Source organism: Caretta caretta, chromosome 3, assembly GCF_965140235.1.
Source record: "Caretta caretta isolate rCarCar2 chromosome 3, rCarCar1.hap1, whole genome shotgun sequence".
Lineage (NCBI taxonomy): Eukaryota > Metazoa > Chordata > Testudines > Cheloniidae > Caretta > Caretta caretta.
The window spans coordinates 133471071-133487399 of record NC_134208.1 but is presented as its reverse complement, the minus strand read 5'-3'; the positions used below and the strand labels follow the sequence as shown (position 1 = coordinate 133487399).

General features: G+C 39.2%; 1 protein-coding gene across 14 annotated transcripts in view; it reads left to right on the top strand.

The window, feature by feature from the left end:
* SIPA1L2 (signal induced proliferation associated 1 like 2) overlaps positions 1–16329 on the top strand; it is a 236675-nt gene that overhangs the window by 86835 nt on the left and 133511 nt on the right. For 10 of the 14 annotated variants that reach the window (XM_048843862.2, XM_048843871.2, XM_048843858.2 and 7 more), the window contains exon 3: positions 8792–8838. The exons of 3 other annotated variants lie outside the window; for them this stretch is intronic. The gene's annotated coding sequence lies outside the window, so the exon portion shown is untranslated. Of the gene's footprint in view, positions 1–8791; positions 8839–10411; positions 10612–16329 lie in introns of all 14 variants that reach the window. One more of the 14 variants, XM_048843861.2, reaches the window with a different exon arrangement.

Below are 16329 nucleotides of genomic sequence, written 5' to 3'. Positions count from 1 at the left end.
TAATTAAGGTAGTGGGATTTAATTGGTTAAATAATCATGTTACAATATGTTAGGATTGGTTAGTTAAATTTCAGGAAAATTATTGGTTAAGGTATAGCTAAGCAGAGCTCAAGTTTTACTATATAGTCTGCAGTCAATCAGGAAGTAAGGGGGGGGAAAATGGGAACAGGGAATGGAGGTGGGGAAATTGAAATCATGTTTTGCTAAAGGGGGGAATGGGAACAGGGACACAGGTAAGGCTCTGTGGTGTCAGAGCTGGGAAGGGGGACATTAAGGAAGGAAACTGGAATCACGCTTGCTGGAAGTTCACCCCAATAAACATTGAATCGTTTGCACCTTTGGACTTCGGGTTTTGTTGCTCTCTGTTCATGCGAGAAGGACCAGGGAAGTAAGTGGGTGAAGGAATAAGCCCCCTAATAGTAGACACTTTTGTCATCTTTTGTTAGGATTACAATCCTGTCTTCAGAAATGTTGATGAAAGGATAAATTAGAAATAGTAAAGGAACAATGATGAATTCCAGAGGTTACTCTTATTTACAATTTGAATATGTACCTGAGAATGCAAACAACTTAGTCTTTTGTTAAACTGGATATGACTCTTAATATTCTCTGCTCTTAATTAGTTCTCAGCACCTGCTGTTGTGCACATTGTTTTCTCTCTGTTGCAATTTCAATAACTACTTCGTGCATTGACCTAGAAAACCAGCTAAAATAATGACTTCTGATCTGAATAAGTTTGTGAGAGGGTTGTGTGCTCTTTCATATGTTTTTATAAAATGACATGTGTATCATTGTCTTATATTTTACATTTCTGGATTGCTGCTTTTTTCTCTGAATACAGTGGAAAAGCTGTATTATGTTATCCATATTCAGCTTTTTAAAAATAACATTTTATTAGTCCATATAATTTCAAAGTGAGAAGTTTGTTTTCATTTCTATGCAGTGAGCTGCTATCTCAACAAATGGGGGATTTAAACATCCGTCTAGTGAGAATATACCCGCTAGATACTGAAAATAGAATTGCTGAGAATTGCTGAATTTCTTTTGATAGTCCCCTCTTCCAAATGCACACAATTTCCGTTTTATCCCCTCAAAGACTTATTGTCAGGCCAAGTCTTCGGGCCAAAGTGAATTTGCTCTCTCCAGAGCCAGATAATATGGTGCTTGAATCACTCAAAGAGGACAGCTTAAAAGCTATGTAAGATGCTTCCTTTCCTCACCCAACCTCCAAAGTTGCCGAGTACACTATTTCTACAGTACAGAAGCCCCCTGTTTCTCTTTCTCTAAACTTTGGCTGCAGATTTGACTTGAAAAACTATTTCACTGAACATCTTGACTTTGTGGGGGGGAGGGTGTTTCAGGCAGCACAAATGCAATCTTGGCTGACACCTTGCTTTTCTTGCAGAGCAGGGGATAACTCTAGTGTTCTGGCTAATGCTACCTGTCTTAATGAAATCAGTTCTGATGGTTGGGGTGAGGTCCACACTAATGCTGAGAGTATTTGTTTTGCTGCCCTTTGCAGAACACTACCAACATTTGATGTTCTACTCTGTAAGGCGCTTTGAACCACTTTGAAGATGTAAAGTGCTATATGAAATTCACCTTCTGTTTACTTTGGTTCATCATCATTTGATATTCAGTAGGAAAGTTCACTTTGTATTTATTGTTCTAAATATACTTTATTCCGAGAGGAAAAACTACATAAAACAGGAGTTAAGACTGAGTACATATCCGTAATTTTAGGGTAAAACATTAATTGTTGTAATTATCCCCCAAACAAATGTTGCACACTCAGAAAATTTGGAGTTAATGTTAAACCTAAAAAATTCAAATTTGTTAAGCTATGGAAATGCACGGTGAAGGCACCCAATCACTCTTACCTCTGCCCTGTGTGGTGAATTTCCAAAATGTAATTTTAGGTTATTAATTTTCTATCTACCTACCTACCTACCTACCAATTCTTAATTTGCAAATAATGACCAAGCATTTTTTATTTGAGTGGCCTCTGCACATTCTGACTTCTGTGATGTGCCAATGGTGCAGTTTGGACCAGTGGAATCTTCTACTAGCTGTGTCCATTGGAGCACTCGTATGCCTCTTGCCTTCTCCTTGAGGCCCTGAACACTTGGAGGGTGAGGTTATAAAAGGGGGCACATCACGAAAACCACCTCAGTTCTTTCCAATTGTGGTCACAGATTACTGGATCCCCAAATTTTTAGAACCCTGATTTGTTGTTTATGCTGCCACCCTATTTTAGTGAGGTTTAGCTAGTCAAAAAAACAAGAAAAAACTGCTTGAGTATTTTAGCACCCTGTCAAGGGTCCTTTGTTCTGATACATCAAAACCTAAGATAAAGAAACCTGGGTTCAAGAGGTGTACCTCTTGCCCTGCTGTTATTTCTCCTTAGACACACACACATACAATGTTGTTTGACTTGCTTGGGGCAAGGTGACTTGCTGCATTGTTGCTCCATATGCAGCACCTTTATCCCCAGGAATTGCCTTCAAGCTATGTTGTTGCAGGAATCATTAATAGCTAAAGCTTCTGGTTCTAAAACTCAGGATTCCGTAAGTGCTGTGAGACCAGCCTCAGCTTTGACTCCTGATAGAGTTAAAAATCATGGCAAAATCCCTTCATGTGTTGGCCTCTGTCTTGAGCCGAACTTAACGTGCCAATCACTATGAATCTGAAAAGATTGGTTCCAGCTGAGCACAAATGTGTGGCCTCACAGGTGTCCACTTCTGCTGAAGGACAGTCCTGAAGAGCATACCTCTACAGATCTAGTGCATCCAGTTCTGCACAATGAAGTGCAAAAGCATACTCTTAGCCTCAGGCCTTGGAAGTCAGTGCCACAGTGAAGGATAATATTGAGGATCAAGGCTGTCTGGATCCAAGGCTGTTGGTTCTGTGCTAAAAATCTCAATGTTTGTTTGCTTTAACACAACTGTCAGTTCCTTCTGGATCTATGTAGTAGATTAGGCAGGTTCATCATATTGAACCCCTTAATCACCCTCATTTAGATCAACCTTCAGATCAGGCCGATTTTGTGCAGCACTGGGTACATTGTCCATAGTCCTTAAAGAGAAAGGAAAGATGCACAAAGCAGTGGGGCAGATTTTTTCTTTCCCGCAGAAGAAGGAATCAATCTCAATTCCAGCCTTTCAGACCACAAGATCACCCTCCTTCACCCAGGGATTGAGAGGATAACTAGACAAAACCTCTGCTACCAAAGGTCAGTTTGTAGTGAACTATGCCCTGAGAGCATCCTTCAATGCTTCAGATATGGTATCTAGTACTGTGTCTTTATCATTACATTGAGGTGCCATTCATGGTTTTCTCTCTGCACTTCCTTAGGAAGCAAGAATCGGGGGAGAATACCTCTTATTCGATGATGAAGGGCTAATTTAGCTTTAGAACATATGAGGTTGTAAGGAAACTGAAAGACACCAGGTCTGCTGCAAGGTCTCTAGTGATTTCTGGAACCCCTAGGAAAAAATAGGGGGGGTACCAAATTTTATCAGAAACCATACCAAAGCTCTACTTTGTATTCTTTTCAAGAACGTAATCCCCCCCACTCCCACATTCAGTATCAGTAGAGACACAAACCCTTCTAAATGCAAGCTAAAGAAAGATCTGCTGCATCAGCCTGTGTATCACAGGTTTGATGGGATGCACAAAAATCCCAAACCAGTTTTAAAGTGTCTGCATCCCTTTCATTTGTAAACTTTTTTCCTCTTTTTTCATCCCTCCTCCCACCCCCACGATCTACATTTTTTAGAGGCCTGGAGTGTAATCACCACAGATTAATGAAATTTGGAGATTGTCCAGCAGGGTTACTCCATTCAGTTCAACACTATCCTGCCTCCCACCAACCCTCTTCCTCACAGGAAAGAACCTGTTAAGATCAGAAGTCTGCTCAATACTGGATTCTGGTGCCATAAAGGAAGAGATCTGGGGGAAGGAATTTTTTTCAGATACTTTCTGAACCCTATGAAAGATGGAGGTCTCAGACCCATTCTAGATATTGGGAAGCTCAACTCTCTTTGTCAGAAAGTTCAAAGTCACCATGCTTTACTCTAGCCTCACTCATCCCCTCCTTATTCATCTATGATTGGTTTGCAGCTCTTGATTTACAGGACGCTTACTTTCGCATCTCAATGAGACTTTTGCATAGAAAATACATTGTTTCTTGTGGGTGGAGATCATTACCAATATAAGGTCTTTTCACTTGGCCAATCTACAGCACTTTGAGTGTTCACAAAGTGTCTCATAGTAGTAGGATGCCATTTGAGGAGTTAGGTTATCTGGGTTTACCTCTACATGGACAGTTGGCTCATCAAGGTGTCATTGTAGGAGAGCCTGCCAAAAGGTATGTCACAAACATGTACCTTGTTCCAAACAATAGGGTTCAAGATAAACTGAAAGAATTTGTAAATAGCACCAACCCAGTTCATACCTTTTATTGGGATAGTTCTGGATTCTCAAAAAGATAGAACTTTTTTCTTCTAGAGGAAAACTTCTATTTAAATATGCTTACAACAATAGATATAGCACAAGAGAACTTGTGTCAAGCAGTAATGTTCTTCCTCAGGCTGATGACTTCAGTGACAGTTGTAATTCTATGTGCACGTCTACGATTGAGGCACATATATTGGCTAGCAAGATGCTATATTCCAAATACAGTAAGCATGTTTATGAGATTGATACTACCCAAGGATGTGTTCCTATTCTTTATGTGATATACTCAACATCACAGTGTTCTCAGAGGAGTTGAATTCAACCTCCTAGCTCAGTCAGTCACAGTCATCACAGTCAATCTGGGCTTTGAAGCTCATTACAAGAATTTGACCGTTCATTGTTGCTTGAATTTCTGGGAGGAAAAACTTCCATATCAAGTATTCTAGAATTAAGTACAACACACTAGGCACTTAGGTTCTTTCTTCCTCCACTTCGTGGCAGAGTAGTTCAAGCAATTACCGATACAGCAGTTTTTACGTGAACAGTTGGGTAAGCACATTTCAGCTAGCTGTGCAAAGAGGCTGTAGCTCTGTAACACCAAACTTGCCCATGAGCTTTCCAACTTGCAGGCAAGGATAATATGCTGCCAAATCAGATGAGCAGAGAGTTAATGATGGCCACTGAACAACTCATTAGAAAATGACATCCTTCCTCCACACCTGACATTTCTCCCCAAGGTGGTGGTAATAATTTTAACTTGGCCATAAGTTGTCCATATGTTTCTGTAGGTCTTGCTCCCCAGGGGAAGCTAAACTACACATATTGAATGCTAAGACAGAAGTAGCCTATTTCAATAGGTCTGAGAGGAGTACAGGAAATAACCTAGACTGTTTGTCTCCTTATGGGGGAAAAAGAATAAAGGGCGGGTAGTTGTATCCCAATGCCTTTCTAAGGGGGTTAAGATATATGAAAGTGTGTTATAAATATACCTCTGTTCCTCTTCCAGAGCGCTTGGAGTGCACTCAACTAGAAAGAGAGCCACTGTCACCACTTACTTTAGACATATTCCATATTAGCAATCTGTAGAGATACCACTTGGAGGTTGATCCATGTGTTCACAAAGCATTATTCCATAGAAGTTGTGATGCTTCTGGGGGCACCCAGAGCTAGAAGTCACCTTATTGCCACTTACAGCGTGAGCAAGTTTTGCCTGTGCCAGCTGAGTGTTAGCTCCCTAACCCAAGTAGCTTGCCTTCCACTCACACTCTCTCCTCTGGGCTATACCAGCCCTGCCTTTGCCCTGCAAATTGGCAATATAGGCACCTCATCCCCCGAGTCCCTTCAAAGCATCCCTCTGTGGTATTTGGCCTGGATCACTGGATACCTACAGAAATCTTAGATCCCAATTCAAAGGAATAATGCACCCCAATTTACTAGTTTTACCTTAGGCCACTGCTTCTGTATCACACACAACATTTGAGTTCAATTATAGTAAAACAAAAGGAAATTTATTTAAGAAAAGAATAGAGAATCAAATAGAAATAGGTGAGAGTTTTGGAAACTGTCACATACAAAACAAAATCATAAAACTGAGAATGGGGAATACACTTATTCCTATCTAATAGAGTAGATTCTCACTCCAAAGTTCTGTCTTTTTTGTAGTGTTTGCTAGACCAGTCTTTTATGATATTTCACCTTCACTGTTTCAAGGTACCTCCTCAGTGAATGAATGCAGTGTCTTTTTCCACCTTGTGATGCACTGACTCAATCTTTTGTCTTTGTTCACAGACAGGGCCATCCCCTTGCTGTCATATTTTGCTTTTTCACTGCCAAGTAGTTTTGATGTTTATAGCTTCTTTGATTTTTCCATTGACTTGTCTGCAACAGTAAACCACTGAGCAATACATTGCATAAGTGGCTAGCCAGGGAGGGGTGACACTCCTTCCCACTAGAATGAGCCATCACTGAGACATATGATACACAGGTGACTCGCTTTGGCTCCAAGACTTATCAAGGGCATAATTTTCTATACAGTTACATTAAGCCTTAAATATTATCTGTATACACATCTCACACGATTGATGAGTTACAAGCTTTCAGTAGAGACCTCACATCGCACCCTTTATGGCTAAATACCATGAAAGCGGTGTATTAGGTGAGTGTGTTTGTCTGCTCTGAGAAGAGAGCAGTGAGTCCTTTGCCAGTTGGCACCAATGCTGTGTCACAGATGTGGCATCTAGAAGAGCTTACAGTTTGGTAAAGCAGTATTACAATCTCCATTTAACTAGGCCTCTTTGTCCCACACTCCGAAGGCAGGAATACTGCTTGATAAAATCCTGAGAGTGGAAAATGTGCAGAAGAGACAATGAAGGTTGCTCACATGTAACTGCAATTCTTTGAAATAACCTCTGCACATTCATGCTCTCCTGCCCATCTTCTCTTCCTCCTTGGAGTCCTAATTTCAACTTTTAACCCGAGGAGGGACTGGAAGGAGCTAAGGTGGTCGGCAAGCCAAGTCGTTCTTTTGTAGTTCTGCTATCCAAATGTCCAGAGCCATGAAGGAAGGGGCAGGGTTACAGGGGGAGTGAGTGTTCCAATGAGCACTGCTTCCAGAAACTTCTATCGGCCTAAGCTGCACTGTCTGCTCGTATTGAAAAACTCAGGTCATAGGCAAATAACTTCCTTCTGCAGTTTGATCCATGAACCATGGTAAATCATCTATGAGAAATGGTGGGAGGGCAACTTTTTCTCCTTCTGGCTTAATAGGAAACAGTTAGTACACACAGCTGTTCTTTCTTCTCCCAGAAAAATCCCTTTATCTGAGGATATAATTGTTTTAATACTGTTCTTTACCTTGTAAATCGTGTGTGTGCATTTCCATAAATGTACTAAAAATAGTCTAGCTGAATTGCAAGTCGAATCATGAAAATTTGGCCCAAATGAAGTAAATAACAGTTTGCCATTGGCTTCAGTGGAGCCAGGATTTCACCCTACACGTCTATGTAGTCCAACCTGCATGAGGTCATATCCCAATCCACTCTTCAGCATTGGTCATTTAATCAAACTTTGACATAGATAGCATGGTAGAGCCCATTTTTGACAGAGCTGTAAGAACAGTGGGGGATGTACTTTGTTTTAGAAAGCAGATTAGCCTTAAAATATCCAACTGCCAAAACTTGTATAATTTATCAAAATGCTGAAGCAAGATAGTAGGGTACTGGTGTCAATAGTCAAAGAAAAATCTAAAGTACTGATTCTGAAATTTTAAAATAAACTTTTTTCCTTTCAGCAAAATAATAAAAAAAATTAAAGTTAAAAGTCCCTTCAGCAACTTTATTCTGTCTCTGAAATATTCTTAATGAAACTGAAGCATCATTGTGCTAATTAAGGTAGAAATGTAAAGTAGAAATGTTAATTGTGGGACTATACCAATTGCTTGCTGAAAAGATTATCATTATTTCCTGATGAAACAAAATACAAATTGAGCTACAATATTTAAGGTTGATTTATTCTGAGAAAATGATAAAAAAAAAAAAAAAGTGCCAAGAGTTTGGGGTTAGGTACCTTATTGTTACCTTTCCAAATAAAAAATAAATAAAAAATTATTAATTGCAAACTATACTTGTTGCTTCATAACTGGTTGCAATGTATCTTGACAAAATAACGATGATCATAATAATTGGGAGGTGGGACTCACTAAATCACTTTGTCATCTTTGATTTCCTAAGTGAAGGGAGGGAATCCAGTCCATAAGTCTGTTTAATAGGAAAGCTAAGAGGCTTTTGTTTGGTTTTGCTTTTTATTTTTAAATCTTCTAAAACTGGTGCAGTAGATGTTATTGTGATTGCCATCTTGGATTCCTTCCAAGACCAAAGGGAAACATGATTATGACTTAGAAAGCTTTTTTTTTAACCTTTTGTGAAATTTCACTGACATCAGGCAACGTTTTATTGTTAAAGGGTATAGCTTCAAGGTTATATATTGTGGCTTTGCTTCAATGTTTACTTTAAGATAAATGTCTCTAGCATTTATCAGAGTGTGGAAGAGACCATTGATGAAGTACAAATATAAGGTCTAATTCTCCATTCATTTACACCTGTTTTCTGGTAGTGTTACTCTATTGACATAAAAGGAATTGCTCCTGATTTGCATCAGTGTAAATGGAGAATCATTCCCAGAGTGTATTAGCATAATTGCTTAATTATAACTCTCATTTCAAATAATCCAAGCCTTGATCTAACACAATAACAGTACTATAATGGAATATTTTTTTAGATATTTTATCATAGTTTTTTGATCTCAGCTAGCTTTTTTTCATTTTCTGCCCTTACAGTTCACTTGCAACCAAAGATTATACATGTGAAGAAAGAGCACAAATGAGTAAGTTCACAACAAATACTCGGTATACAGAAACTCATGTGTATCCCCATTAATCAAAATGAGGGGCTTCCCATGTCTCTTCTGCCTTCTGTCTAAATCTGCATATTAATCATGGATCTGAAGTATGGGTATAAGAAGTAACCATTTATACTGTAGTTATAGTTTTATTGTAAATCCGATGTATAATAATTTGAGCCATCTTTTCATGAACTGGGTTCATAATTTGTGCATTGTACTCTTTTCAGTTCTTTTTCCACAGCTGCAATCCAGATAAGTGACTCAATTATAGTTAGTGTTAGCCTTAAAGATTCCCTGATGCCTCATGGAAAACCTTGAAAAACATTCTATTTAAGACAATTATGCTTAAATATCACATTTTCTAAGGACATTTGCATGAAAACAGACTCTTGCTAAAGGAGTTCATCTGCTCTTCGTGCATTTGTGTCATTTGGAATAATAATCCTTTGTGTGATATCATCACAATCTCAAGAGCAGTTAATTGTGATATCACACAAAGGAGTATGGCCAAGATTTTCCAAATTGGATATCTAAAGTTAGGCACCTAAATCCCTATTTGAACACCTAAATGAGCACCCACACTCTCCACTGTGCCTCTGAGAATCCAGGACCTTTTGATTTAGGAACCCAAGCTGTAAATCTCTGGTCTATGGCTTTAAGGAACAAACAGTAGGAACAGATGAACTCCATCTACAAGTATTTTTTTCATATAATGATTCTTAATATTAGTGGTTAAAAACAAGGAAAGAAGCAAATGGAAAATCATTTAATTTAGAAAGGTATTCTAAATTAAGACTAAATTAAGTGTTCTATATTTTCCTTGTGACAACTTTCATACAGGTGCTGCTATATTAAATAGTTGAAAGTTTACGTATTCTTCCACTAACACTGTAGCTACCTTGATGTTACTCAAGTGAATTGTCTAGGTTAGAGTTCTTGAGGAGAAAGGTAGCTTATAGACCCTCTCCTCTTTGCTTTTGCACCCTATTATTTCCATAGGTCATAGAAGGATGGGTCCCAGGCCAAGCTTGCATCCAAAAATGGATTTGCTGTAAATTAGCTGATGTATTACTGCTGCATTAACTATACTGGCAAAATACACAACACTATGTCTTTAAATGTGTTACTCTGAAGACTGAAAGCTGACTAGAGCTCTTATTGCTCATAGCAAAATGCTGTGTAGAATCAGTCAAATGCAAATCAAATGTCTGGCTGATCATAAGATTTGGCCTACTATTCACATTTATATTCCTATTTTATCAAATTGCACTTCCCATTTTTTAAGATTAGCACAGCCTCAGAATCACAATTATAGAATTTTAATCTTGATGAATAGTACAAGGATTAATTATGCATTCTTTTTAGGGTGATAACATTCTCTAATAATAGGGGCAGATTTCCAGTTTCTTGATCAACAAAATAATCTCAGAAAGGCCCCTTACAGCATTAATTTCTGTCTATCAAGGTTGACATGAGGCAGGGTTACCAAGCAGCCCCCTTTTGACAGGGTAGTCCAATAGTACAGTTTTTATTCATTGCTCTGTTATTGGCACAGGACCATTTGTAGGCATATATCCAGGTCCCCAGAAAACTTGGAAACATTCCACCTTAAAGAGAACTGAAACTGTGGCTAACAAACCAGCTGCTTTATTGAGCTCAGAAGGAAGTCTTTGTAACTCTGTGGAAGGAACTTAAGTTATTTGCATAACATCCAGCAGCCCTAGTGGAGAGGATCGGCACAAGCAGAACAGCAGGGTAGGCATCCAGTTTTATCTTTTGACCATGTATGGCAATTGCTCTCTAGCTGAAAGACTAAGATGAGGAGAAAAAAGGAAAAGTGAGGAACTTGACCTAGAGGTGTGTGGGTGGTGTTCAGGGATGAGGAAGATATGGACCAATATTCTTTTTGGGGGTGGGGTGGGGTAGAGGAAGAAATCTGTTTTATTAAATGTTGTCTTATAACGCAAACAAAGGAAGTTTTATAATAAATGGTGCAAGCATTAGTTATAACTCAGGGGTGTATGTCTGTTTTGTCCAATTCCTTTTTGTGGAGAGATAACAAATAGAGCAAAGAGAAATTGATGAAAAACAAATGTAGGAGAGGGGGAGCGATGCCATAGAAGGTAATACAATCTATTCATCATCTGAACCTTTTTCAAACAGAACATCTTCTGTATTACTGAATTATGAATCTATGGAATATTCACTACTAAATGTACACACAGCCTATATCAGTGGTTCTCAATCTATTTAACATTGTGGCAGACATATGGAGTGTTCTGTGTGTTATGTGGGCTGCATCCACACAATATATATACTATCTATATGGGCTTGAGGATCCTACATGGGCCGCAGCTGTGTGGTGATTGGGCCTTAAGTGTCCCATGGATTGAGAACTACTGGACTATATTAAAAATAAAAAGGTTATGTAAATTAGTCCAACTATAGATTTTTAAAAGGGCTGCCTTATTTGTTCATATACCTTTGCTTTAGTGATTCTTGTAAGGGCAGTTTTTTTCCAAATGTTGCTGTTTCCAATAAAGTGTTAATTCATAAATCAGTGCTAATTTAGGCATCTCCTTGGTCAACCAATAAAGCGTTCTCTGACTTATGAAGCAGTGGAGGGAATAACTATTTTTTGTTGTTGTTTTTTTTAAACCCAGTGGATACAATATGCTATTGCTTTAAAATACTGAGTGTACACAAATATTTGTTTCCCTGAGAATGGGCTGTGTCATACCGTCTGTGTAACTGGAAGGACGTGAGAAGCATAAGAAAAGAGAATTGTCACAATGCTCAAGTCCTTTTGAAGTATGCTTTCCTCCACAACTGTAGGTTGACTTGTCAGAGGGAACAGGAGGCATGGCCTCAAAGTCTCTCAGGTGATGGAAAGCATGGAGCGTCAACACTATGGATCCCACAGTGCATTTACTAGTTTCTGAACTAAAAGGGCAGAAGTGGCCAGAATTATTTATATGGACATTGTAGAATTGTCCCAGTTCAGAACTGACTGTGTCTTCCATTTAAGGAAGTCACGCATCTGCTAGGAGGAGATAAGGCTGGAATGGAGAAACGAAATTTCTGTAGTTGAGATTATTGAGAGAGGTGAAGCAACTGATCACTTCCTCATGCATCAAGAAATGTATCTGGTGCTGGGGAACGCCTTGAGGAAGGAAGAACATATGTAGAAAAAGTGGAAGTAAACTGCTGGCATAGAAAGTTAACATAGTTGGGGAAGGGGTATTTCAACTACGAAGTGTTTCAAGAAGTAATTTAGTAGCTGAGTAACGAAATAAAACTTTGTAATTTGGTTAAAAAAACTAGCACTGTGTGCTTTTTTTTTTTAAATGAGGAAATTAGACAAAAAGAACATAAAACCAAAAGTGGGTGGTAAACTTTGCAGGTGACTCAATTGCTTAGGCGAGTGTAGGGAACATGAGAGCGATGTAACAAAGATAGATGAATGGATAGCAAATTAAATTTTGTTGTGTTTAAATGCAAGGTGTACTGCACACAGGAAGGAATGACCTGGACTACTAATATGTTACTGGGTTTTAAATTAATTAAAACTATGTGACAAATCATGGCATCATTGGACATCTCAGTGTACAGTAGCAGTCAAATAAGCCAATGTTGTTGCGGAGTAGGAGGAATGCAATGAAAAAATTACAGAAAAGATTATAATGCTATTTCATACAAATCAGTTATACCCCTTCCCTGAAATGGTGCGTGCAGTTCTGGTCACTATACAAAAAAGATCTAGCTGAATTTGGTGCGAGAGGCATGACATGATGATGTTTTTATTATTTGTATTGCAGAAGCACCTAGAAACTCCACCCCCTGTTGTACTAGGCATATTGTACAAACATAACAGAAAGACTGTTCCTGCCCAGAAGAGCTTCTCTTCTAAATAGACAAATGGAAAGACTTTCATATGAGCAGAGATTGAAACATTTTTGACTGTTTGGTTTACAGAGGAGATGAATAAAAGTTGACATAACGAAGCAAAAGATGTTCTAGCAAGAGTAAATAGGAGCGCCCGCTTTACTTTTTCTCATAATACAATAACAAGGGACTGTCTAATGAAATTGAAAGATAATATACATGAAATGATTTAAGGAAATATCTGTTTTTACATAATACATAATCAACTAGTGGAACTCAGTGCTACAAGATATCCTTGAAGACTAAACAGGCTTGTTTAAAAAAGGATTATCCATTTATATGTATAACAAGAAAAAACATAGGTAAATGAGCTAGGATGACAGCCATTTAATTTTTTTTATATAAGGAGATATTTTAAAGCTTTGTTTCAGGGTATTTAAACCACCAGTAACTTATGGGACATAGGAAACAGCTTCCCCATGGGCAGTTTATTCCAAAATTATGCACAGTAGTGGAAAATTGCACCTTTCACTAAAGCACCTGGTACTGGCCATTGTCAGACATACAATACTGTAATAGACAGCCTGTTGTTCTGATCTGATGTAGGAATTTCTCTGTTCCTAATTCTTGATGCGAAACAGAAGAATGGGATTATTACAGGATAGTCTTTTCTCATTTTATATTTATATTTAGTTTGTATGACAATTTAAAAATATTTGTGATACCCTTCAAAAAACTAGGTTGAACAGATTTTGATGAATGGTTTTCCATTTGTAATGTGTGAATTGGATAGATAGTTTGAAAAACCTAATTTACAGCCACTTCAAAGAAAATAGGCATAAGTGGAGTTTCAGATCATTCCAGAAATGCAAAATTGTGGAGTTTTTTTGTTCTGAATACTATTTAAGTAGTTGCAAAATGCAAAGTAGGTAGCAGGGTTATGATGGGATATCTTAGTCTTATTTGATTGCTTTTCTCTGAAGGGGGGACCTCCAATCCTCTAACATCATATTAGTTAACATCTGGAGAAAGCTCTTTGAAGAATATGGAGGATCACCTATTAGTTGCTACTGTCGGTTGTTTGCATGATACCATAATTCATACAGAAACTCTTTCTTGTGCTTTAGTTCTGTAATAGTAATTTTTCCCAAAAGTGTTAGACGTACCACAAGATATTTTCCTACTTGCATTTTATTTTCACCAAAGGAATGTAAAATGCTTACAAATATATTTAAAGATCCTGTGTGTCATATTTTAAAGATATTTTAATTGGATTCCATGCTAACATTTAAACAGTTTGGCTGATCACTGTGGGCAAGGCAAAACTTTTTTGTTTTAACCTACAGGTAGGTATTGTGTTTAAGGTCTTAGGCTGGAACACAACTTTTTTTCTTCCTTAAGAAGAGCATGTTCTTAACATGTTTTTGGCCTCTTCTCTGTTGTGCAGCCAAATGGAAACAGTTTCAAGTGCAACACTGATTATGCACTCTAAACACTGTTAACTAACTCAGGTTCGTATACAATGGGCTTCAGTCTTGCTATACCAGGCAAAGCCTGAGTTCAGGTTCCCGTGTTCCTCCAGACATGGAAGAAAAAAGTCCTTTTGTAAAGCTTAAATTTCATCTTTTTTTCCCCCCAATAATATTTTAAATACTTTTTTTTTGTGATACAGGTAGGAAAGAAAATTTTTCCTCTCTGCCCTCCTCTTACCTCCACCAGAGGTGAAAGTAAGCCGGTATGCACCGGTACAGCATACTGGCAAGAGCCGGTGCACTGTACTGGGGCAGCCCGGCTTCCCCAGGGGGCAATTTAAAGGGCCTGGGGCTCCAGGCCCTTTAAATTGCCCCCAGAGCCTTGCCGCTGGGGCCCTGGGGTAGCGGCTGTGGGGCTCCAGCGGCTATTTAAAGGGCCTGGGGCTCCCCTGCTTCTACTGTCCTGGCCCTTTAAATAGCCGCCGGAGCCCTGCCGCTGCTACTACTCCACGGCTCCAGGGGCTATTTAAAGGGCCAGGGTGGTAGAAACAGGGGAGCCGCAGGCCCTTTAAAGAGCCTCCAAAGCCCTGGGGTAGCGGGGGCTTGAGGGGCTATTTAAAGGGCTGGGGCTCCAGCTGCCTCTGCTGCCCCGGTCCTTTAAATAGCCGCCGGAGCCCCGGCCTGCTGCTGCTACCCTGGTGGGGGCGGGAGGGGGGAGGAGGAGAAGAAGGGGGGGCGCACTTACTTTACAGGGTGAACTGGGGCTGGCTCTGACCCTCTCAGCCCCACCCCTTCCGCCCTAGACCCCCCCCCTCCTTCTGGGGGCCAGAGCTGGCCCCAGCGTAACGGTAAGTCACTCGACTTACTTTCACCCCTGACCTCCACCCAACTAACTTCACTGAACTATGGGAAGCTTTCAGTACAATTTACCTTCTCTGTGTAAAACTGCCCTAAATGTGCACATCCTTATTTGAAGCATCTTGAAAGATCATTACATTGCCTCTTACTGCCCAAAGAAGAAAAGCTGCTGTGGGAGTTGAAAACGTTCAGTCTTGCCTCACCCTTAAACTGATCTTTCACAATGAGAGAAAAGCACTGGACATAGCTGCAAGTGAATGTGCATACCCTGTGCACATTCCTCTATATGATTATCCTGAAAACTATTAAAAACAATTGAAAAATATTTTGGTGTACTAGTAAATTCAATGTTTGACTGAATTAACGTTTGCCAACTTGACTGCCATGTTGTTGTGGGAAGCAACCGGCATGATCTTTAGCATAGTAGCTGTAGTCTCTTAGATTAGCAAGCAGAGAAATATAAAAGAGAATATGCTCCAGTTACAGCTGTTCTGCAGTTAGAGTAAGAATGAAGTAACATAAATCCTCCAAATAGTAAAATTGAAGGAAATCATGCAGTACCTTACTGCTGTTTCCTAGATGCATTACAATGAAAGGAATTGCCATTTTAAAAAAACATTAATTGGAGTTCTCCTCTCTTCCTTGTCTAGAGAGCTGCCTAATGGTTTTGCCTTTAAATTTCTGCTGGGACTCTCTTTATTTTCCAGCATGGTTTACAGTGTTTGCAATATCATCACTATTTGCCTAGTAGCAAGTCCCAAATTCAAAATTCTGTGCCCCCGCACCCTCCCTCTTCAAAGAAAGACCTAGTTTTCAATGACTTATCTTCATTAGTACTTGTAAATTTGAAATGACTACATATTTTCTGCTACACAACTGGAATATTTAACTGTAAAATGTTTGGAACAAAATCCTTACAATTCATTTTCAAGGATTACTTTGTGTACTATAATTTAGAGTAAATGTAACAGAAATGTTGCCATATAGAAGTAAAATAGAAATTAGAGCCAAAGAGGCCTTTAGAATCAGGGCTTTGGAGCGGAGCCCGCCGAGCAGCTCCAGAGCAGTGGAGCTGCAGGGTTTTCCCTGGAGCTGGAGCGGAGCCGAAGCACAGCTCCAAAGCCCTGTTTAGAATAGAAGATTTTAAACACTAGCACCACAGGATTGTTCCTTACAGTGTATGTTCTGTTCTTTTCCAGCATAGTTTTAAATCACGTCTGAGGGAAGACTTTTCCACAATTTAATAGACATTTACTAG